Source organism: Pinus tabuliformis, chromosome 7, assembly GCF_031772625.1.
Source record: "Pinus tabuliformis cultivar Carrire ecotype Pingquan chromosome 7, CPIR1, whole genome shotgun sequence".
Classification (NCBI taxonomy): domain Eukaryota; kingdom Viridiplantae; phylum Streptophyta; class Pinopsida; order Pinales; family Pinaceae; genus Pinus; species Pinus tabuliformis.
In genome coordinates, this window is record NC_142293.1 from 1,443,082,318 (window position 1) to 1,443,107,151 (window position 24,834).

The following is a 24,834-nucleotide window of genomic DNA, read 5'->3' on the forward strand; positions in this document are numbered from 1 at the left end:
GGTATCCTAGAGATATAGATCTTACACTTCATGCTTATACAGATGCAGATTGGGCCGGAAGCATGGATGACAGGAAAAGCACAAGTGGTGGTGCGTTCTTTATGGGTTCCAGACTGGTATCTTGGTTCAGCAAGAAACAGAGTTCAATTGCCTTGTCTACAGCTGAAGCGGAATATGTTGCTGCTGCATCTTGTTGCACCCAACTCCTTTGGATGATGCAGACTTTGCAGGATTTTCAAATCACTTGTACACCACCAATCCCCATCTTATGTGATAACACAAGTGCAATCAGCATCTCAAAGAATCCTGTTATGCATTCAAAAACCAAGCACATACCAATCAAGTACCATTTTCTCCGGGAACAAGTGCTTGAACAGAAGGTCAAGTTGGAGTATGTTCCTTCTAAGGAACAAGTTGCTGATATTCTCACCAAACCATTGCCCAAGGACACTTTTGAATACCTCAGGCAAAAGTTGGGGGTTGTTGATGCATCATCTTATTGCTAAACCTCTTCTGATTGATGGTACAGGTTCAGGGGGAGCATATAATGCATTGTTGGCATTATGGAGGATGTGAAAAAGGAGATCTTGGAAGTAGCTGCAATATGTCTCTATCTCTTTCATGGTGGATTATGGTTCTTCGTTGCAGATCTGGTTCATATTCAGGGGGAGCATGTTCTTAGGGGGAGCATAACCCTTTGCCCTTGATGTCAAAGGGGGAGAATGAAGCTGAAGTTTTGAGGTTGCCATCAAGTCCAAAGGGGGAGATTGTTGGCATTATGGCTAAAGTGTTGTCCTTGATGGCAACCCATTCAGGTGATAGATCACAGTACTTCAAGTCAGCAGCAGAGATTGATGATCAGCTATCAAATATTGAAGAAAATAAGGGGTACGCAGGTACACCTTACATAAGGTGCGTACACGCAGGTCAGTGTTACATAAAGTGCGTACATACCCGCAGTTATCCCGTTCAGGAGGTGCGTACCCCCAGTGCACACATTTCAAGGCAAAGAAATTCACATGTGGGGTTTTCTTATGTTTTACTCTTGGTATTTAGCCGACGGTATTGGGTTATTATGGTGTCGGCTCGTGGTATTGATCCATGTTTTAAGGAAGAGCTTTCCTATATAAAGCAAAGGAGATCATTTGGCTTGAGCATGTTTTTGGGTTGAATATCTTATGAGGGCTAGATCTGGTCTAGATCTAAATAAGGCGAATCTATTGATGGACTGAGATCTCTTCGGCGCATGTTTAGATCTGTAGATCTGACTGTCTGGGTTATTTCTGAAGTCTTGAAATCATCTATGCCCGAAGGTACGCAGGTACAGTGAAAGAAAAGTGCGTGCATACGCAGGAACGAAGCGTTTCAGGTGCGTCGGTACACAGGCACAGAAGGGTTTCAGGTGCGCCGGTACGCAGGCACAGAAGGGTTTCAGGTGCGCCGGTACACAGGCACAGAAGGGTTTCAGGTGCGCCGGTACACAGGCACAGAAGGGTTTCAGGTGCGCTGGTATGCAGGCACAGAAGGGTTTCAGGTGCGCCGGTACGCAGGCACAGAAGGGTTGCAGGTGCGGAGGTCCGCAGGCAGTTCAATGGACTCAGAGCGAGGTACGCAGGCGAACAGTTGAGCAGGATGCGTACTGTAAGCAGGCAAGCAGTTGAGCAGGGTGCGTACTGTAAGCAGGCAAGCAGTTGAGCAGGGTGCGTACTGTAAGCAGGCAAGCAGTTGAGCAGGGTGCTTACGTAAGGAGGCGAGCAGTTGAACAGGGTGCTTACTTCTCTTAAAATCTTTGTTTATCATTGCTGTGTTCTGGATTTGGTCCTATTATTGTTGATCTGGTTACTACAGTTGATTGGGTGATTCTCTTATACTTGATGATCATTTGATGCTTATGGATCCAGTTTGAAAATTTATGAAAAGTGGTCCTTGTAAGAAAAGAAGTAGGGGGTTGTAGCTCCCTTCCAGGAGAGACTGGAAAACGAGAGAGAGTTGTAGCTCTCTGTAGGTTGCAGCCTACGTACTGGTAAAGGACTGCACCAGTACAAAACCATTGTAAAAGGAGTTTCTAATTTGAAAGAAGATAGAGACATATTGCAGCAGGTGGTTTTCACCCACATTGGGTTTCCACCTTACATCTTGTGTTCTTTGGTGTGACTATCTGTTTTCTTTGTTCATGCTCATTATTTTATGGTACTGACATACAAAACTAATTCAAAGAACAAATAAGGAAGATTTATTAAAAGAATTAGATAATACTGATTCACCCCCCCTCTCAGTATTATTTCCAACATCCTGAGCACTCAGCTGTAGGGATTCGTGCACTCAACTGCAGACTCTACTAGGCCTCTGCGCACTCAACTGCAGAGCCTCTTCCTAATACTCTGACCTAGTACACTTCAGAGTCACTTCTATCTTCTAACCATGCCTTCGCATCTATTACTTACATTTCAAAACTAAGACTACTTTTACACTTAGAGCCTCACTCTATTTATACAATCCCATGGTCCGCAGACCATGGGTAGGCCGACACACTTTACATTAAATTACATTATCTTAGGGCAGACAACCCTATACTCTTGTGCTTCGCACCCGCATTTCACGGAGTCTTTACAGTACACTTGACCAAAACACGGGCTTTAAGCCCTAAAAACTTGCTATGGGGGATCCGCTGCCCAACAGGCCCCCAACACAATCATCGTGACTCGTCCCGAGTCACTGGGTGGTGATCTTGGCATGAAGCCCTTCCAACTATTCCTAAGTTGTGCTAAGGTCTGCAGCGCATTGTTCTGCCATCTGCTGGATTTGCTCTACCCACTTAGGTGAATACTGTCGAGCGACAAAAAGGGTCTTTTTCACCTCTAATTACCTTCACATTAATTGTCAACCCAGGGACGACTTTTTATTTCAAGACTGTACTGAGTCTGAGGCAGCTATTTACTCAAGAATAATGTTTTGTAGTATAGTGCTTAAAATCCAAAAGTAAATTATAGCTAGAAAATAAATCTAACTACAAAAACATAAACTCAAATGCTCTGAAATACAACTATTCACTCAGCAAACATCAATTGAGGATACAGTAGCAATAACTCATTCCTCTAGAGATTGATGCAATTGAAATCAAACTAGAGCAAGACAATCAATCTGGGAACGAGGAAGCAATAACCAATGTTCTCTACAGTTGACAGTCTTGCTTTAAAGCAATTAAAAGGAAATAGAAATTGAACTAAAGCTGCCATTGAAAGTAAACTAGGAAAACTCTTTAAAAGAAAATTATTGCAATTAATCAATAGAAATGAACAACAAAGTAAATGGGCAGCAAACTGTAATTAAAGGAATCTGAACAAAAAACTCTAATTAATGGAAATGAACAAAAGCAAAGCCAAATTAATAACAATCTTTACTTTAATAATAAATCGGACAGCACACGGAAATAGAACAACATTGATTAATGATGGAATATGAGACAATGCTGGAAAGTCAAATATAAATACACAATAACTTAACACACGGCACACCTTAATAGTAATCTGATATTGGTAATTCGATTATCAGTCTTAGTTATAAAGAATACGATTGTATTTTGGAATGGAACAACAACGTTCATAGATTTAGCAATCACAAAGAGATATAGTCTCTAAGATGAATTCAGTAATACCAATTAAGGAGTGTTACAACACGGATACGCTGTAATTGAACAACAATACATTCTGTAAGGACCAGCAATGTTATATAAATGATTAAAAGAACAGCAATGCGTTACCAAGTCAAGATGAATCAATACGGCATTCCTGTCATAGAGAACGATATTACTCAATTGAACATAAATCAGATATAACAAAACCATGATGTAAAATAATAGAACATACTAGATTACCAAATAAAGTTGATAATGAAAACCACGCATAAACCAAAGAGACAATATACAGCAGCAGCACAATCCACCAGACGTTGGGCCCTTAGCCGCCAGCGGATGCTGCTGGGTTACTTCAGGATCAAAGATGGAATGGCAACCAGATTTATATTAAAATATCAAAGCAGAGTTACAGTGGATTACAAAAGGAAATCTCTCCATCTCTCAGCCATTATCCATTCTCTCTGCCATCCTCAATTCTGAATCTCTAATTCATCCTCAATTCCATCATTCGAATCCATCCCCCTCTCTGATCTCTGTTTTCATTTAAATAGAGAGAGATCAGAGAGAAGTTACAACAGAGATAATTACAACATGATTTCTGTTACAAAATTAGATTGTTTCCAACCAATTGATCAACAAGAAGATATATTTCCATCCATCTTTCAACAAGAGCAAGGTGAGTTTGGCTTTGCAGCTGAGATTTGGAAAACTGCCACACAACGAATCTGAGAAAATCGTGCTCAAAGAATCATGCGTTTCTATCAATACAAACTAAATTTGGGCAAACCATTCTTTGATAAAGTTAATTTGGTCCGTTCTGGACAAAGCCCATGTTCTAGATTTTCCAGATTCATCTTCATTTGCTCAGAATCTCAATTGCAAAACTGTCACTTCTTATTCCAGTGCATTTCCGAGTTAGCACTTTTAATGATCAAATCTTCAATCTGGAAATTATCTTGGAGGCTAAAAATGGTGAATAATGTTATAACCAATTTATTAAACTTTCATTGATAAAATCATGCATAATAATCAATTTATTAGAAATAAAGGAGAATAAATAATATTTTTACATAAGAGCATAAATCATTGTAAAATAGAATTATATGATAAATTATGATAAATGACGTGATGAAGAATGGTAGAAATGGGTGGAATAAGCGTTCAAAAATGACAATAATAATGGTATATTAATGACCCAACATACCCCCACACTCAATATGTTGCATGTTCTCATGCAACGCAAAGACAAAACCCATGTGTTAACCAAGCAATAAAAAAAATTGTTCATCCTACTCATGAAATGGATAGAACAAATGAATTCTTCCTTAATTAATGAATATTCTCTTTTAGCACTCTTGATGAAGGCATAACAATTTTTTCATTGACTTTCAAGTTATGTGCATATGAAGTTGCAACAAAATATGATATAAGTGACAACAACCTTCATTAACCATTTTCCCAAAAACTACAAACCAGAGTTTGTTGAAATGTTGCAAGTAAATTTGTAATATATGAATGCCTCTATGATCCAAAAATCAAATCGTTCTGATGCATGGATCATGAGATATAAACAAAATGGCTGTAGGTGAGAGTGCATGATTTCCGAATGAACCAATTTATCTTGAAATTATCTGGGTATGTGTATTTTAATGATACATCTGTATTATCCAGAAATCACAAGAATTGAGTTCATAGTTTTAAAAGTATTATGGAAATCAATTTCTGCACTGTGTAAAAATGAAATTGTATGCCTTAAATGAGGAAGAAATTAGAAAACATCCATCATGCATAGCAATTCCTCCCCCTCTCTGAAGAATTAGCATGCCCTCATGCGATGCTAGAAAACAAATAGAGGTGGTTGCTACCAGCTGTTGAATTCTATGCTTGGTGTAAAACAACATGGAATAAGGGAGGTGTTGAGAAGGAATAAGAATAGCAATGGATGATAAAGAATATGAATAACATGGTTATAAGGAAGAAATGAATGAAAGCAACACTCCCCCAAACTGAAAGATGATATGTCGCTGAAAAATGGGAAGTGGTACAGATGTGGACTGAAGGATGATAAATAATGCTCAAAATGGATTTTTATGTAATTCTCCTAAATTCGTAATAAAGCAGAAAATTATGCGATTTTACCTCATGTTTTACCTCCAAAAATGTGGACTGACATATATGGACTAGCATTTGTTGAAGCTGATGTAGGCAGAGTTGGTGCTGAAAGTGATGCAAAAGGTGGAATCCAGGTAAGCACATCATGTCTGAAGAATTTTTCACGTTAGCGAGCCTCTTCTGTTAAGTGCAATAGTGTGGTCATGCTACGAATAGAATTCTGCCCATACTTGTTGTTTTCCTGTAAACAAAGCACTATTTGGCATACAATGTTCTTGAATCCATAGTGTTAGTTTTGAATAGCAATAGATTAAGATGTATGCAAAAATTTCAATCAGAAAAACTTGTGTATACAAGCAATAGTAATATTTTGTGAAATCAACAAGTTATGCCAAAGTGCATATTATATCATGATGAATACATTCCCTCCTCCAATTGGAAAAGGGATTCCACGACCATAAAGCATATGAAAGGTGTTGTGCTGATGACAAGGCAAGAGAATGAACAATATAGTAGTAAATGAAGCAGAGTACAGATAGCAATGATAGGACAACGAGATTTATGGTGATAATGAGAACATAGTGTGTAAATATAGTTATAAGATAGGAATTGATGATAATATGGAGAAAAATGACAGCAATATAACTTTGCTGACAAATAATGCTTCTCAAAATAGGGAAAAATTAAGGAAATAACTTCTCTGATAAAAAGAAAGAGTAAGAAAAGGGTATTATAGTGATAATTGACGATAAAATATAACTTCAATACCATAAGCAGAGCCTCTGCTGCCAGCAGGCGTCCATAGCCTCGGCAGGGTTGCTTTTTAACCCATATGAGCCAGGATCTTCAATTTATAAATGGAGAGTTACAGTGTTGTTCTACAGAAGAGGTCAGTGTACTGGTGTGGTAACCAGATAACCACACTGCCATTCACTGGGATGTAGCAAAAGTGATCAGGCCGGATCATGATGAGACCTCCTGTTCCAAGGATAATTTGGCTATCCAATGGATCATAACCCTGGTGTGGTGGCCATAATGGGAATGTCACTTTGTTACAACCTTATGAACATGGTAGGCTAGCTCGTAATGAGACCCCCTATCCTCCATCTGCGAACAAAATTTTGTTGTTATTACACATTTTTATGATAAAAAGAGGGAGGCTCAGTACTCCTGAAGAGCAAGGATGGTGGAAGAAGTTGAACATGTCAATAGAAAAAATATACCCATAATCTCATTTATTACAGATAGAGAAGATTATAACCAGGAAGGATGGAACCAGCATGGTATTAAGATGATCAATCTGAATCATGTACAGCAAAAAATAATGTAGTAAAGTAATATATAAATAATTGTGTCCCTTTTGAAAAGATTCTATCATCAAGGAGCTGTCCTATTAAAGATCATAACATGAATGATATTAACTCGCTTCAATAGAATCCATAATTCTTGTCCTCATAAAAGTAGTGTACTTCATGCATGAAAGGGAATCAGTAAAATGTGGTTGAGATGAACTAGGAATAATCCCACAAGAGGAAGAAAGGGTTGCTCTCAAAAATACTCCCAAAGTGTTGTTTCTTTGAAGGAACAACAAAAACACTCAAAAAGTGGTGTTCCGTGTAGGGAACAACAAAGAAAATGCACACCAAAAAGCAAAAATACACATAAAAAAGTGTGAAAACGCAAATGCCGTTCCTTTGGAAAAAGGAACAACAAAAACTAAAAGTGTTGTTCCTTTAGAAAAGGAACAGCAAAAATGAAAAGTGTTGTTCCTTTGGAAAAGGAACAGCAAAAACGCAAGTGTTGTTCCTTTGGAAAAGGAACAGCAAAAACGCAAGTGCTGTTCCTTTGGAAAAGGAACAGCAAAAATGAAAAGTGTCGTTCCTTTGGAAAAGGAATAGAAAAAACGCAAGTGCTATTCCTTTGGAAAAGGAACATCAAAAATGAAAAGCAAAAAAGGAACAGCAAAATGAACCGTGGAAAAAGAACGGCAAAATGAACCGTGGAAAAGGAACAACAAAATGAATCGTGAAAAAGGAACAGCAAAATGAAAGTGAAAAAGGAACAACAAATTGAACTGCTGACCCAAAAGGTGTTGTTCCTTTGGAAAAGGAACAACAAAACGAAAATGTTGTCCCTTTGGAAAAGGAACAGCAGAAACAACAAAAGTGCACACAAATGTTGTCCCTTCAGAAAAGGAACAGCAAAATGCACAAGCATAAAATGCAAGCACGCAAAGAATGAATTAGCTGTTCACTGTATTGATGCTGAGGATGAGTTACAGTTTGAATGAAGAAACACCTGAAACACAAAATATAAGATAAATCAGGAAAGAAACAACAATTTATTTAAAAAACAGTATGTAAATAAATAAATTAAGTTACAACAACTATGATGTTATGTCAAAAAAATGATTTATTCGAAAAATGTTTTGGCAGCAAAGACATGACATGAATCTTCAAATAGAAATCAATTCTTCATTTCTTCTATTATGAATCCGTTGGATAATGAGTTGTATGAAATTCCTTTGTTTCATTTAAAATTTCTTTCAAGAATCACTAGTCCATAAATTGACATTCTTTTTCTCCTAGGACCTGCAAAAAACGAGTGTCTACCTACAATAAAACATTAAATCATGGAGAAAGAGAGGTGCACGGCTCCGATAATCCAAGAATTATACAAAAAACTAACAAGTAATTACTCTGTAGAACAAATCCATGGAGAAAATAACAAAGTAAAATTTATTTGTCACTTGAAGGAGAGCAGTGGCCAATCATGCTAACCTGCAATGTTTTGATCACAACTTCTTTCTTTGTCATCCAAATTGAGTGATTCCAAAGCCAAATGAGAGCTAATTCAAAGGTTTATCTCCATTAGAAACAGGTTTTAAAAATTCAATGATATGATATTTCAATTTTAGTTAGAACAATCTGCATAACAGAGTCATTTTCAATTACCCAGCTTAGACCAACAGTTGATACTTCAAGCATAAATTTTTCGTTTGATGTCAGATTCGAATGATTCAAATTGGAAATAAAAGTAGATTAATTTATTTATCTCCATTAAAAATAGGTTTTTAACACAAGAAGAATTGATAGGTAAAATACTATAAGGAACAACCGGAAAGACATAGTTTTAAGGGTGCTGATTTACGATAGATTGTCAGTATTTTGATCATAAATTCCCCATACGATATTGAAAATGAGTGATTCCAATTGCATTGTAAACTAGATTCATAGGGGAATCTACCATAGAAACAGGTTTTAAAAATTCATTCATTTAGGCCTCCAAAAACTGACTGTCCCAACTCTGTTCCTAAGCTGCCTGCTAGACACCCTGTCAATGTTTTGGTTCGAACTTTTTCGTTTCAAATCCAAATTGAGTGATTCAAATTGGGTTGGAAAGTATACATCAAGGTCTACTTAGGATAGAAATATGTTTCAAAAATATTGTATTTTTGTCCCTCAAAACATGACTGTCTCGACTGTTTTTCAGAAATTTCATCAAGCCCGCAAGCCAAAAAAAATGTGATATTCAAGCATTTTTTCAAATTGGTGATAAAAGTGAATATGAGTGTTTGTAGAACTATTATTTCCATTATAATTCATCTACATACACAAATGAATTAAAAAATTATCACCGATGTTGATTTCCATAGCATGTTGCAACAAAAAACAACTAGCTTTACAAAAATAAAAATAAAAAAAATGTGTTTGTTTTATTTGTTTATTTATTTTATTTTCTCCACTATCCTACTCTTCTTTGAGAATCGAATATGTTTATGTATAAGAGTATTTCCAGTGGAACCATTTTAGAAATAAGGCTTTACGTATGGACATACCCAAATTTGAAAAATGCAAGTTGATAAAAATTAGGGTATGAGAAGCCAACTTCCCTTGAAAAGATAGTATCAAAACTTGTTGAAGTATGGAGTGATGATGCAAACACGTGATGGAGTGAAACCAATCTTCAATATATCTGTTACTTTTTTGATTTCCCATCATACCATGAAGTTCTTGAGCTTTTAAAATGGTTTGTTGGTGCAACCTAAAAGAAACCTCATAGCTTCTACAATTTTTGAATTTGAAACATTCTGAATCTCATTGTAAGTTTTCTCTAATGGCACATGTGAGATAGAATGGGTGGGAAGGTTGGGTAAATTTGGCAGTTCAACACTGTAAGCATGTTGTACTGGTTTATTATGGTGAGGGTGTGGAATTAGTTGAGCAGGAAAATGTGTAAGGAATGGAGCATTGTGATGATGTGGTTGTTTGGGTTGAGTGGATGAATTTGATATGCAAGCAGGATGTTGTGGAAGAGCTGGTGGAGAATATGGAGAATGTGCTTGTGCTACAAGATGAGGGAGAGTAGTCATGCAATCATAAGGTGAACCATGCCAAACTTGTAGACAAGATTGGTGGTGGTTATATTGCGATTCGCATGGCTGCTCTAACATGTGAGTATTCCATAATGGATTATGCAAGTAAGAGAATGGAGAAGAAGTGTTTTGAACCATACCTGTTGACCTTGTTGCAGCTTCCTTATCTCTTTGATATGCTACTTCCATCCTAGATAAGGAAGAGTGAGTATCTATGGGATGCTCCTTTTGGTCATGAGTGAAAAACACTTCATCAAATTCTTGATTTTTATGAACTTGCAAAACATCCAATTTTGCATTTAGAGAGCTAACAAAATCAACTTTAAAATTTTCAAATAAAGCATTGATTTCAGCTCTTATGTCTCCTATTCTTGTAGCAGATTTGGAAAAGAAAGAACAAACATCTCTAAAATTCTTACCAGCCTTGGAGATTCCTCTTGAATACCTTATGCACAACTCACAAACATCATGATATGATAACTGAAAAACATCACCTTTTCCTATCAGATTTAAGAGTTCTAAAAATTTATCTTTGATTCCTTTAAGGAGTGTTTTTAAGATCTCTTTTTCCAAATGATTATATTTTGATTTTTGAAGGTTGTATTGAAATCGATCTACATAGTCCTCCAAACTTTCATCTTCCCCTTGTATCATACCAAAAATATCTTCATTGGATTTGCAACAGTCTTGGTACTTCTTCAAGAATATGTTCTTCGTGTTCTCCCATGATTGGATGCAATTCCCACCTAGGCTCATGAACCATCAGAGAGCTGCTCCTTTTAGAGTAAGAGGAAACACTTTCAATCTTTGATCATTAGTACAATAATCAAATCCTCTACAAAGTATTTCGAACTCAAATAAGAATGTATCTGGATCTTCATTCGCTAAACCATGAAAATTTGGTAAAGATGGGGGAATTATGTGCATTTTTGTCACTTCTCCTAGATCTTTGATAGGAAATTCAAAAGTAAAAATGTGAGCCATTTCTTACCATAATAGAAGATGTTCTTCATGTGTTTCTTCGAGGCTCCTTCTTCAAATGTTCCTGTCAATTAGTTAGTGAAATGGGTGGTGCTTACATCACCACTTGAGTGAAATCATGTGATTCGTTTTTCAACTATTTTTTCCCTAGTCATTCACACAAAAATTCAAACATCTATTTCTACTCTAAGTTCTTTACCAGTTCTGTTGAAAAGCGGGCGGGGGAGCAAGGCTTTTACATGCTCCGTACGTAGGTTCTTACCTTCCGTTTTTAATACCCAATTCTTTTCTAACAGACACTCATCAGATGCACACTACTCTTTTAAAAATGGCTACACTCTCCCCGGGAACGGCGCCAAAATGTCGAGCGATAAAAAGGGTCTTTTTCACCTCTAATTACCTTCACATTAATTGTCAACCCAGGGACGACTTTTTATTTCAAGAGTGTACTCAGTCTGAGGTAGCTATTTACTCAAGAGTAATGTTTTGCAGTATAGTTCTTAAAATCCAAAAGTAAATAAAAGTTGGAAAAGAAATCTAACTACAACAACATAAACTCAAATGCTATGAAATCCAACTATTCACTCAGCAAACATCAATTGAGGATACAGTAGCAATAACTCATTCCTCTAGAGATTGATGCAATTGAAATCAAACTAGAACAAGACAATTAATCTGGGAACGAGAAAGCAATAACCAATGTTCTATACAGTTGACAGTCCTACTTTAAAGCAATTAAAAGGAAATAGAAATTGAACTAAAGCTGCCATTGAAAGTAAACTAGGAAAACTCTTTAAAAGCAAACTATTGCAATTAATCAACAGAAATGAACAACAAAGTAAATGGGCAGCAAACTGTAATTAAAGGAATCTGAACAACAAACTCTAATTAATGGAAATGAACAACAGCAAAGCCAAATTAATAGCAATCTTTACTTTAATAATAAATCGGACAGCACACGGAAATAGAACAACATTGATTAATGATGGAATATGAGACAATGCTGGAAAGTCAAATATAAATACACAATAACTTAACACACGACACACCTTAATAGTAATCTGATCTTGGTAATCCGATTATCAGTCTTAGTTATAAAGAATACGACTGTATTTTGGAATGGAACAACAACGTTCATAGATTTAGCAATCGCAAGGAGATATAGTCTCTAAGATGAATTCAGTAATACCAATTAAAGAGTGTTACAACACGGATACGCTGTAATTGAACAACAATACATTCTGTAAGGACCAGCAATGTTATATCAATGATTAAAAGAACAGCAATGTGTTACCAAGTCAAGATGAATCAATACGGCATTCCTGTCATAGAGAACGATATTACTCAATTGAACATAAATCAGATATAACAGAACCATGATGTAAAATAATAGAACATACCAGATTACCAAATAAAGTTGATAATGAAAACCACGCATAAACCAAAGAGATAATATACAACAGTAGCACAATCCACCAGAGGCTGGGCCCTTAGCCGCCAGCGGACGCTGCTGGGTTACTTCAGGATCAAAGATGAAATGGCAACCAGATTTATATTAAAATATCAAAGCAGAGTTACAGTGGATTACAAAAAGAAATCTCTCCATCTCTCAGCCATTATCCATTCTCTCTGCCATCCTCAATTTGAATCTCTAATTCATCCTCAATTCCATCATTTGAATCCATCCCCCTCTCTGATCTCTGTTTTCATTTAAATAGAGAGAGATTAGAGAGAAGTTACAATAGAGATAATTACAACATGATTTCTATTACAAAATTAGATTGTTTCCAACCAATTGATCAACAAGAAGATATATTTCCATCCATCTTTCAACAAGAGCAAGGCGAATTTGGCTTTGCAGCTGAGATTTGGAAAACGGCCACACAACGAATCTCATAAAATCATGCTCAAATAACCCTACGTTTCTCTCAATACAAGCTGAATTTGGGCAAACCGTTCTTCACTAAAGATAATTTGGTCCGTTCTGGACAAAACCCATGTTGTAGATTTTCCAGATTCATCTTCATTTGCTTAGAATCTCAACCGCAAAACAATCACTTCTTATTCCAGCGCATTTCTGAGTTGGCACTTTTAATGATCAAATCTTCAATCTGGAAATTATCTTGGAGGCTAAAAATGGTGAATAATGTTATAACCAATTTATTAAAATTTCATTGATAAAATCATGCATAATCATCAATTTATTAGAAATAAAGGAGAATAAATAATATTTTTACATAAGAGCATAAATCATTGTAAAATAGAATTATATGATAAATTATGATAAATGATGCTATGAAGAACGGTAGAAATGGGTGGAATAAGCGTTCAAAAGTGACAATAATAATGGTATATTAACGACCCAACAAATACTCGCTGTCATGGGTAAATCCTTGTCTGAGAGCATGCAATACTTTCATTTGTCTAAGATTTCCTTCGATGGTGCCGATGATGAGGAAGGCCTCATCAATCCAAGGCTGGACATGCGCTTTGAGTACTACCTCTTTTTGGTGCGCTGCATCCACTTTCTACTTCAATGCCTTCACCTGCTGTAGCCTTGCGAGCTGCTGGGTTAGGACTAGTGTCTGCATCGTCTTGTGCACACTATCATATTGCATTTAAAGCTCCTGCACCTCTGTTTCCAACCGCTGTATGGCAAGGTCTTCCTATAAGGTTGTGAGGACCTCGAAGGATTCTTCTAACAAAGTGGCACAAATCTGCACTGCCTGGTCAATTTCTTCTGACCCTTTTTGGATCTCGCCAGCGCGCTGTTCTCGAAATTTCGGTGGCATGGGTGACTGTGCCTTTAATCGCAGTTCAGCAATCTGCAAGTTGAGGTCTAGCTAGATCCTCGTTGCTTCTTCCTTTTCCTCGTGGAATCCACCGACCAATTTGTGGATCCGTACTCCTATTGGTAGATCTGTCGCAATTTCCAGTTTTGGGATGCGGCAACATGCTTCCTCTACGATCTGCTCCAACTACTGGTTTTGCACCACCTCTTCATCACATTGTAGGCTAAGCTACTCGATGTTGATTCACTGTTCACTTAACATTTACACTATGCATCCTTCCCTAGTGCGGAGTTCGGTTGTTGCTCCATCTTGCAGCTAATATAAGATGTCCCACAGAAGGGCAGCCAAGTTTAGGCCAAGTCCCTTGATCCGGCCTACCGCGGCTCTGTCCTTCGTACTGTCCGCTGTCAATGCTCCTTCCTGCAGTGTGACGGTATTAGCCGTTTTGGCCTGCAACAACTGTTGTGTTGCTGATGTACCTGAAGCCCCATAGATGGCTACCGTTCACTCTTGTGGGGCTGCACCTGAAGTCCTTGAAGTTACGCCTTGGTCGCCAATGTCGTATAGGTCACCCTCTATCAGTGTAATGGGTTCCCCATCCAATTTGGAAGCCTTGTTATTCTTCTGAGGCCCTATCCATTTCATAATGTGTAGTCATTTTAGCTGTGTTAATGATGTGTTTGGGTTTGCGCCTTCCGCCGTGTCATCTGTCCACTGTCTTATGGTCAGGTCCAGGCCTCTTTCCTCCTGCGTCATGGTTGCCCTAGTTACTGGTGTTGTTGCTGCTTTTCCCCCGGCCTTGGTCCACTCTGTGGCGGCCTTCGCTACCTCGCGGGAGGCCCTTACCTCCTCGACTAACTGCTCATTCCACTTTTGTTGTGCCAACAACATGGTGGCATCCTTCTATGTTTGAATCATTGTCTCATCATGTGCTTCCAGATCTAGGGTGTGCCATTCAGGTGGCCATGAGTCGAGCATCGCGAACACAATGTCATCAATCATGATGAAGGGGAGTGTGTTCCATTTCTACTCCAGATCCTTCCGCGCCCTAATATACACATTGTTCATATCTGCCCCCAAGTCTGCAAAGCTCCGCAGACTATCGTATACCATGGGGGATAGGCATGGCCGTTTGTTGATCCACATTCATACACTCGCCTTCGTAAGTATCTAGAATATCTTGGTCTCATAGATTCGCATGGCATACTTCGTCGCCCATAGCGACGCGTATTTTGCTGCCTCTGGCAAGTCTTGGTCAAGGGGAGGAAACTGACTGTCCTCAGGTAATTCCCCTGCAACCAATAGGATGGATAAGAGTAACCACGCGTAGTGGAAGGTCTTACCATGCTCCTAGGCCTCCTTGCAGTTTGTTAGAATCTCCTCGCAGAGGAACTGCACCCAGTTGAACCGTACCCCCTCTGCGCATTGTTTGGCCAGTGCGATGACCGTTGCTGGTGACTCATTGCCGTGATACTTTCTCATCACTTTTCTTGCCAGCAACTGGGTGGCTACGCACACCCCTTTGTCTTGGATACTAGTAATGACGTAACCCCTCTGATTTTTCTCCAACTTTTATTTCTTTTTCATTTCCTCTGCGAGTGCCAAGTCTCCACTTTTGCCAGCTATTTCCGTGGGGTCCCTTCCCATACAGGGAAGCCGAGAAATCCTATGAATAAGCTCCGCCGTGATGGGAATGGGATCCTCTAGGCACAAGTACCCATCGTGCACCAGGCAAAGCAGTTGCCTGTTGATAAATATTGTGATTGGTGCCCGATGAAAGTGTGGAACCCATAGTATCTGGAGTAGCTCAGCCTCCTCCACCCCACGCAACCATTTTTGTGGCTGCAGCGCTGTAACTACCCCCTCCTTGCTTTGTTTCATTAGTTGGCTAGTTTCCGAATGTGGGAACTTCTCGCTATCCATGAAGTCCCAATGTTCAAATTCCATTGTGGGCACGCGGCCCAGAGTTGAACCTTTACACAGAATTCCCTCTGGGAGGAATGGGGTTTTGAGTGCACTTTTAACAACATCCAAATCTTTAGGTAATTTTACTCTCACTTGCCATGGAGGGACATACTTGGGCATCTTTGCTATAGCACATACTGGCTAAATGTCTTCCTCCATTTCTACCTTTGGTTCAATCTCTCCTATGAATGCCTGGAGATCCTCCTCCTCATCATCTGTCTCAATATTAACCGTCTTGCCCTTATCTTCCATAGACAACTTACCAAACCTTGGGTTTCGTGGAGACATACGGACCGGTCCTACTCCTTGGGGATCCTTTTTGGGCCTCGACATCCCAGGCGATTATGGAATCTTCGGTGCATCCCCCATCGGTGAAGTAGGGCTCGGCGCAGTTCCCTTGGCTATCGACATCGTTCTGTTTAGCAAATCTTGCGTCTCTTTCGGGAATGTCTCAAACACTGAACTTGCTTTTAAAACCTCTAAGGTCGTGCGGTCCATACTCAATTGATAACAAACCAATTGAATTCTCAAGATGTTAAGGGTTGTTCGGTGGACACCCCCCTGTGATTTATATGCCTTTTTGAATTCCAATTCGACCGTTCCCCCCCTATTTGGCTCATTAATGCAATATTGGCAGCAAATCATTCCAAATCTATTTCTGATTTCGTGTATTAATTGCTCACTACCTGCTCCTTGTTGCCTTAACTTGGACATCTTGTCATGAACAATGACACCAATGGTCACTTTCCAACCTACCTGTACGGCAACGCAACCCCCCATGCATGGGCGCAACCCCTGTGACATACCGATCCTATGCGCAATCTCTGTATCGCACAACTTCCATATAGGCTTTTTTATAGTCTTGTGCTCTCTTTCAACTACTTGGAGTGCTGAGACCGTACTCTCTACGGATAGTCAGGTTGTCACACCACCTGTGTGAGGCTCCACTACACCTTCCAGCATAGTCCACGGGCACTCTTCAATTTCCCTTGCAACAGTCAGCGCTGCACGTTTTTCCGTACTCGGTGCACTCCCCTGATTACTTTTTCTGGTAATGTGTGGTCGCAAGCAAGGTAGAAGAGCCAACAATTCTCGACTGAAATCTTCTAATGTAGTAGGTTTTGGGCCCATATCTTGTCCTGTCATTCTGTGTCTATGGACACGACATTCTTGCGTGGATTCAATTTCCAGTTTTTTGATTTGTGCATCTATTAACATGCTTATCTTCCTCAATCGTACTCGATATTCTTCGAGTTTGTGAAGCTTAAGTTTTCCTCACCAAATGGCTTGCTGAATTTGCATATGTTCGACCCCGTGTGACTGCATAATTCCTTCATCTTGGTTCTTGTGTATTGTTCCAACTATGTGTGGATTCCTCCCTCCCAAAAATATAGCCTCAACTCTACCCGTCATCTTCAGGATCATCTCCGCGCTCAGATTCTTGTATATATCCCTAGAGGTCCATCGGACTGCTGGTACACACAAGTCCCAATTAGCTCGTCTGGCCTGGTGAACCTTGTTCAGGATCCCGCATACCTTCTTGAATGCTTCTACATGGAACTTTTGTGGTGTGTGTCACTTTTCCTGCTGCTGCGTCTGGCTCTGATTTTCGATCCTTAGTCTGGGGTGTGCTTTTGTGAACTACCCCATACACATCTGCACCCATCGACACAGGTGGGTGCACAAGCTGCTTCGTCCTGGTTGTGTGGATCTCGTTCGACGCTGGGGGCTTGGAAATTGTAGGTGCATCTGCCTTCTAAATTCTTGCCAATTTTCAATTATCTCCTTATGTGTATTCCACCATCGTGCGGGTGTGGCGTGCGATGCCCATTTCAATGCACCGTACCATTGCAGTTCTGGTATTGTGTTTTCAAATTTTTCTAGGAATTCATCCACCGTTGTCACTCCATCATATGTTGGTAGTTCCCTTGCCTCTATTGCTACGCAACGCAGTGATCTAATTATCATGTTGCAATTCAGCGTTGTCACTTCATGCAACTGATTCTGCCAATGCTCTACTTCCTCGTCTGAGTTCGAAGTATAGGAGATGTCATGCTCCCATGAGATTCTCTCATTTGCAGTTGGATCACCTGATCTTAGTCGCATGCCGTTATCTAGTAAATACAATCCAACTCGTCGTCGCTTCCATCGTCATGCACTAGTTCAGTGTAGCGCGCTCCTTCGGTTGGGTCTAGCAGGACTACTATTCATAGTGACTTTTTTTTCGAATATCATCTTTCGCTTCTTGAGGTTGATGACTCCATTCATATCGATGGCCCAGTCTATCCCTAACAATGTGGGATAGGGATTGCTGTCATTGACAATCTCTATCACTTAAAGTCCGTCTGTGTGCTCTTGCCTTCGATATCAACTATTACCCCTTGCAACCTCCCCATAGGTAGAATCTTCTGTTACTTCACCATTCGTAATTGCATAAGGGACCACTGTAATGCGGGTTTGCCCATGCGTTCCCATGTTTTCTTTCGTAACGCATTCGCGTCTGAACCTAGATCTAGGATGGGAGGGTGCTAGAACCAGGTTTCTGCACCCTGGGATGTCTGATATGAGCGACAGGTATGCGATTCAACCCTCGTGCTTACTAGATTATGTGCACTAGCGAGATCCTTGCACGTTGTGGGACAGCCTTTGCGCAAATCCAGTCGTAGTGTGACCAGTATTAATTACCCAAGTCTTCTTTAGTTAGGTTCTATTTGTTAATTAATTAGAAAGTTTCATACGCAAACATACATACAAGTGCGCACATATAGATAAACAGATACCATTAATGCCAAACATCAAAATACAGATCTACAAAAAGACTCATAATATTCTGAATCAATCTTATCTTTCTTAATACTCAAGTTCAGTTGCAGACCCGACTCCACCCTGCACACTCAGCTGCAGGGGTCCGCGCACTCAGTTGCAGACTCTACTAGGCCTCTGCGCACTCAGCTACAGAGCCTCTTCCTAGTACTATGACCGAGTACACTTCAAATCCATTTCTATATTCTAACCATGCCTTCACATCTATTACTTACTTTTCAAAAATAAGACTACTTTTACACTTAGAGCCTCGCTCTATTTATACAATCCCATGGTCCTTGGACCATGGGTAGGTCGACACACTTTACATTAAATTACATTATCTTAGGGTGGACAACCCTAGACTCTTATGCTCCGCACCTGCATTTCGCGGGGTCTTTACATTACACTTGACCAAAACTCGAGCTTTAAGCCCCAAAAAATTGCTATGGGGGGATCCGCTACCCAACAACTCATGAGGGTCATTTTGAATTTTTGGTCATTCCTTTCGGCCTTACTAATGCACCTTCTACATTTCAAGGTTTGATGAATTCCATTTTCAAACCATTCCTTAGAGAATTTGTGTTAGTATTTTTTGATGATATACTAATCTACAGCAAGGCTTGGAAGGATCATGTCCAACATGTTGACATGGTGCTCAAACTATTGGAGGAGAAACAATTATATGCAAAAATCTCCAAATATTTCTTTGAAGTACAAGAGGTGAAATACCTGGGTCATACTGTATCTCATGAAGGTGTTAAGCTAGACCTTAGCAAAATTAAAACCATTAAGGAATGGAAAATCCCCACATCCATAAAGCATCTATGAGGATTTCTCGGGTTAACAGGGTATTATCGCAAGTTTGTTAAGAATTATGGGAGAGTAGCACCACCTCTAACAACATTATTGAAGAAAGATTCATTTTCATGGACTTCGGAAGCAACAAAGGCCTTTGAACATCTTAAAGAGGCAATGTGCCAAGCACCGGTCTTAGCTACATCGGACTTCACGAAAACCTTTATTGTGGAATGTGATGCTTCAGGAAATGGAATTGGTGCTATTCTAATGCAAGATGAAAGACCCATTGCTTTTGAAAGTCGTCCAATCAAGGGAAAGTTTTTAAGAAAAGATATTTATGAGAAGTAAATGTTGGCAATACTACATGCACTTAAGAAATGGCGACCCTACCTAATGGGAAGACACTTCAAGGTAAAAACAGATCATGATAGCCTTAAATATTTTTTACAACAAAGATTATCTTCAGAAGAGTAGCAAAAATGGTTCACAAACATGTTGGGTTATGACTTTGAAATAATCTACAAAAAAGGGAAGCAAAACGTTGTGGCAGATGCACTCTCAAGAAGGGATGAGGATGTGGAAGAATTTCTTTGCGCCATTTCTATTATCCAACTAGATTGGATAAACAAAGCAAGGGATGAATGGAAGAATGACAAGGAAGTGTGGGCACTCATTCAAAAGATACAACAAGATCCCAGTACATTTGATACATTTAGCTGGAAAAATGATTTGTTATGGTACAAGGACAGGTTATACCTATGTAAGAATTCCCAACTCAAACAAAAGATTCTTAGAGAATTGCACAACTCTCCCTTAGGAGGGCACTCAGGATTTCTAAAAACCTACCATAGGGTTAAGAAGAATTTTTTTTTGGGATGGCCTTAAATCGGATATTCAAAAGTTTGTGGCAGAATGTTTGGTTTTCCAAAAAAATAAAGTTGAAACAATTAAGACTCTAGGACTATTACAACCTTTATCCATTCCAAGCCAACGCTGGGAGGAGGGTTTAATGGATTTTATCACAGGTTTACCCAAGTCCGAAGAAAAGAGTGTTATCATGGTGGTAGTTGACAGACTTACCAAGTATGCACACTTTTGTGCATTATTTCATCCATTTAAAGTGAGTACAATTTTTACTGCATTTATGGAAACAATTCAAAAGATACATGGAAACCCAAAGATTATTGTAAGTGACAGAGATCCCATTTTCAGTGGAAATTTTTGGACAGAATTATTTTATTGTCTTGGTACTCATTTAGCTCATAGCTCATCTTATCATCCTCAATCTGATGGGAAAACTAAGATAGTAAACAAATGTTTGGAAGGATATCTTCGTTGCTTTGTATCTGATAAATAGACACAATGTGTCAAATGGTTGCCTCTGGCTGAACGATGGTATAACACTTCCTTCCATATTGCAACAAAAATGATCCCATTTATCGCACTTTATGGATATCATCCACCATCCATCATATCATATTTAAGAGAAAATTCTAAGGTTCAAGCAGTGGAAGATCACATTGAGCATTAGGAACAAGTTCTCCAACTCTTAAAGGATAACCTCACCTTGGCGCAGAATAGAATGAAACAACAGGTAGATCAACATCGAAGTGAAAGAAGTTTTGATGTAGGTAATTGTGTATTCCTACGGCTACAACCATATAAACAAATCTCCCTCAAGCAAGCTAACAAGGATAATAAATTATCACCAAAGTATTATGGTCCATATAAGGTGTTGCAAAAGATAAGTACTATGGCATACAAATTGGAGCTTCCTGTAGCTTCCCGAGTGCACCTAGTTTTCTGTGTTTCATGCTTAAAGAAGGTTATAGGTGATAAGCTTCCAGTTCAAACAATATTACCAGAACTTGATGAGGAAGGAAAAATCATATTGGAACCTGAAGCAGTCAAAGAAATAAGAACTCGACAACTACGAAATTGATTAATTTCAGAGTATCTCATCAAGTGGAAGAACTTACCCGTTGAACATTCCACATGGGAGGTTGAGAATTTTATACAGAAGCATCGGAACTACTCAAGCATTGAGGACAACACTTTTTTGAAGGAGAGGGGCATGTTAGGTCCCTATAATACTAGTGATTCCACCATTACTATTATCATTGTATCCCTTATTGTTATTGTTGTGACCCTATTTTCCCCATATTGTTATTATTGTGCCCCATAGAATCCCTCTATTGTTATTTTTGTGCCTTTATATTATTATTGTTAGGTTGGCTTGGTTATGTTGTGACCCCTTAGACTCCCATATATAGAAAGAAGGATTTTTTCATTTGAATCATCCAAGAATTGTTCATTTGTGTAATGTAAAGGAGGTTTTCCCCTCAAAGAGGCTGAATTCTAAGGCATTGATCTATCTTTTCTATCTTTTTGTGAGCTAGTTTCATAACATACATATATCATTTAGAGTAAACATATAGCTGAAATACAATACAAAATATGCATGAAATGTGTTAGTTGTTGTTATATTAAGAAGTGTAAGTTCTAGTCGTACAATACATCCATGTCCAACCACTAGTTCCAACAGTGGAACGTTACAACCACAACCATCTGCTCCTCCAAAGAGATGTACTAGATCTGTGCAGTGGATAAGCCAAGGCTCATTACAATACTGTGAAAGCTCTCTCTGAGATAGTCCTATTGGAGGCTTGGCTGACCAAAAGCCTTTACAATGAGTTATGAGGGACTATTCATAGCAAAGGGTGGGGTGATCCTTGATATTCCCCTTTGTGACAGTTCATATACCCTCATGACTCTTCATCTATTCTATCACTATTACATCCAATTGTTGAGACTTGAACTTACACTTGACAAGATGTTACATTACAATGCACATGTACCCATGTGAGAAAAAATGGCTTGAGCAAGCCATAGAAGACATCACTATGACTCGGACAACCATGGGAAGTCCAACTCTACAACATCCTCGCGATGATCAACAATAGCATACTGATGCCAAGATCGATAGTCCACGATGGTGTCGTGTACTCCAAGGTGACATCTTTCTGGAACCTGTTGTGCTGTACAACAACCCCCCATTTCATAAAATTTTTCTTAAAAAATCATATATGAAATGGGTCCCTTTTAAACATAGATGTGTGAATAAATTGGTATTAACTTATTATTAGAAAAAACCCTCATCAAAAGGTCCGACTGAAATATGATATCCAAGTTTTTAAACAATGATAAAAGAGGCCTTTTAAAAAAATAATAAAGCTTTTTATTATTACGATAAAGCGATCGCAAGATCGCATATCGCAATAATAAAAGGAACATAAATAAAGGCCCATTGAATTACTCCGATCCGAAAAGGGAAATCGCTATCGGATATCGGGGAAAGGCAAAGCGCATCATTTATAAGGCATCCCCCATTCCTCCGATGTGATAAAAGGTATCGCTATCGGCAATCGGCCGTGGTAATCAATGCGTTAATTGTGACACCTTCAAATCTCCCGATGCGATAAGGCGTATTGCCATCGACGATCGGCGATTTCACAATGGCATAAATAAAGTGACCCAAGCCCTGTCCCGATTGTGATGCATTAAATCAGGGCGTGTGTTTCTAAGCATATTAAAGATTGGCATGCATTATATCACCTTTGGTGGTTGAACGATATTTTGGATTATTATTGAAGCCCTCCCTTTCACGACGCCAATCATCAAATGCGATTAACCGCCAAAAATCTAAGCCACGCTTGAATCAATAGACGTTATGATGGATTATTTAAAAGCCTCCTTATCATGATTGACAGGTGAAGCGGCCAATTAATGAAGCAGTTATGCCGAGATTTTCCACTTAGATTCTATCTGCGGCAATTTTACCACGATCTTTGATTATTCGTTAAAAGATATAACTCTTTCATATTGGCTCTTGCTATCTATTTCTCTGTATCACGCTGGTTTCCTTCCTTGTGCAGAATTTTGTCGAAGTATCAAGTTTTAAGCAAATGGGAAAGAAATCTAAGAGATCCGCTGCGGCAGCGGCCCCTGCAGTAACAGTCCAGCCCACCAGTGACCCAGGACCAAGCAAGAAGGGCCTAATTTCGGACACTACATGTCTCGGCCTTGGAAATACAAGCTGGCAAAGCATCTATAATTTGATTGAGGCGGAAGAACCAGAGGAAATAGAAGAAGAAGCTACTGCAGACTCAACTAACAAATCAGAAGCCTCGCTGAAAGATTTGGCCGACTCATTTTTACACAGGATAGCAGCTCGGGAGAAAATTCTCCCTTACACTGATGTGGTCAGATGGGTGGTCGAACAAATTCCTATTTCTAATAGGACCTTTTGCACAGTTGATGGAAGAGTTTTCGGTTCATTTCAGCCTGACGACTTGAGGAAAATGTACCATTTTCCCGAGCCGGAAAAGAAATAGAACAAAGCTTTTCTAAAGAAACTCGCAGGTGAGAATGAGACGGAATCAGCCCCGATTAGACAGTGGAGACAGAATCCAACAAAGCACAAACATGAGTCATCGGGTAAGTACTCCATGGATTCCTTGGCATCTCCCTACTGTTACACTGGGGAAATGATGTGTAGGATATGGGGAATGCATGATTATGCGGAATTTGATATCAAAATGGTTCCTTTAATGGAAGCGGAAACTAGTAGTTATGTCATGGATTGGGCCAATATATTGTCTGATAAATTAGCCTCTGCAATTCTTGATTTTAGATTCAATTCACGCAAAACCACCCGGACTATTCCTCCCTTCTATTATAGTGCTTATGTTATGGATATGCTTTGTTTTAATTCTGAATACCCGATACTCGGGTGGAGGTGGACGCCACAGGACCCTAAGCCAATCCACATCTACCATAAGATGTTATGGAAGGCACATTATAAAGACCACTTGTATCAAATCTGTAACGGTTTCATGTTGCCTATCTATTATGCCATTTTTGATAAGCCTGCCCCAAGGATTTCCGAGGAGGCAGAAGTTGACTTGACTGTTGTGGGAAATTGGTTCAGGGAAGATAAATTCACATATATACGGGTGTTTGGTAGTGCCACAAAACCCCAGGTCCTCCCATTGTATGTACCGGATAAACTGTTGGCACGAGAATTATCTTACTGTTACACTAAAATTTGTCACCATGACTATTTGCAGTTAGTATGGCTCCATCAACTGTCATACTATCCTCCTTGGCAAGTCTCATACCTCTGCTCTCCATGTCAAACTCCAAGAAAGAGAGAAAGTCTTTAAAAATCTATATATCTCTGGGTACGCAGTTTCTCTTAGCCTTACCTGCGTGTACGCACCCCAAGTTCACAATACCTGCGTACTTGTACGCTCTGTCTGTAAAGGGGAGGGTGCGTACTCCTGTAAAGGTTAAAAGGCGCAAGTTTCACT